Consider the following 1876-nt stretch of genomic DNA (forward strand, 5'->3'; position numbering starts at 1 on the left):
CTTCGTACGTCGCTAACTCAGTTAGCTGGATTTGATTGTTGATGATTTGGCTTGATCTTGGATAGTTTGGTTCTTCGAAGCTCATCCTGGACTTGCTGTCATGGCAACAGCTCCATAAATTTAAACCTGCTCGGGAGCAGTTTATTTCATGTAAACAGGATTAGATTGCATCTTTTTAAGCAGAACTGATACTTCAAATCTGTCCGCTACCACCGCTACTTTATTACAAGAGTACCCTACTGATCCAGGGACAATAATTTAAAATAATAATCATTTAAATTATTTTAAGATAATATAACAATGTTGTGTAGTCTTTAATACTACAGACACAGCCAGTTTTACTCACTGAGAGATTTATTCGTGATAAAATAACTATAATTGTATTCGAGTCTTACACACATGCTGTACAGTTAATATAGAGTCGTGCATTAATTTGAGTGCTGACAGATATTGTGGGAGTGGCTTGAAGGAGCGCAGACGCAGATAACATGATCTTGACCCTTAAGAAACTTTACTTAATGCTGTCACATAACAAATCTGCTTCGCAGATAATTACATGAATCGCTAATTACTACATTGAAATAAAAATGTAAAGCCTGTACAAATATTAGAAATCGTGAATATAAATAAAATAAAATATATAAAATATAAAATTAAACAAAAACAGTGCACATTTCATTTATCTATTATAACATTTATGTAGTTTTGTTCGCTTGGCTGTTTCCTTATAAAAGTTTTTCCGTCAGGTGTCTTTATTTATTATATGACGTCGTTACGTTGCTGTATTGATGCGAATAGTAAGCAATAAATTACTAATACGAGCTTTGTTTTACCCAAATATGACAGTCATACTGGACAGAATGGTCAGTTTACGTGTAGCCTATTAGCAAAGTTGGCACTTTCTTCACCATGTAAATTCATATTTATGCTGTTGTAGCCTATATAGGCCTACAGCAGGCTACCTAATCTAAATGTATATTATTATTATTATTATTATTATTATTTTTAATTTCCATATACACGCACAACAGCATGCTCTAATTAATTATTGAAGCGAACTCAACTCAACTGTAAAGCAGCTCTACACAACATACTAGAGCCATTATTCAGCTCAAATCAGTTCAGTTCATCACTGAGTTACATAAAAGTACACTTTTAAAGGTTAGGAGTCATTTAAACAGATGATTGTAATTTTCAGTAAAAAAAAAAAAAATATATATATATATTTTACTGTCATATAGGCTAAGCATTGTTGTTGAGGACAGCTTATGTCTTATTAGATTAGAAGTTTTCACACTGATATGGCAAAAGAACTGAGTGGAAAACAAAAATACTTTACAACATAGGCTGATGTCAAGGTTAACGTGTTCAATAGAGTTATTATTTAAATATCTAATTAAATACTCTTGATCTTTTGTTTTTTTGTTAGCATTAGCAGGGCGTGTGGATCACTTCTGCCATCTGCTGGTCATTTCCGTCAATTAGCTCTAAATGCCATCATATTACAAAAGAAATATATACATTTTAATTACTTTAATTTAATTTGAATTTAATTGCTTTAATTTAGTTTTAACTTTAATTACTTACATTTCTTATTCTTTCTAAAAATGTATTTGTACAACAAAAAGTATCTATGCTATTCTATTCTATTCTATTCTATTCTATTCTATTCTATTCTATTCTATTGTGGTGTTGTGGCTGGTTGCCATAGCAGAATGCAGGCTACCATAAATACCTTCAGAAGCGAAATGGAAGGATGCTGCCCTTGGCTCTAACTGTCAACGCAAAAAGCCTTACAATGTCTTAATTGTCATGTGGCTGTAATAACCTGCCACGCCACGCCACGCCACGGCACGCCTCGCCTCGCCACGCCACG

Source organism: Sinocyclocheilus anshuiensis, unplaced genomic scaffold (assembly GCF_001515605.1).
Source record: "Sinocyclocheilus anshuiensis isolate Anshui unplaced genomic scaffold, SAMN03320099.WGS_v1.1 scaffold1754, whole genome shotgun sequence".
NCBI lineage: Eukaryota > Metazoa > Chordata > Actinopteri > Cypriniformes > Cyprinidae > Sinocyclocheilus > Sinocyclocheilus anshuiensis.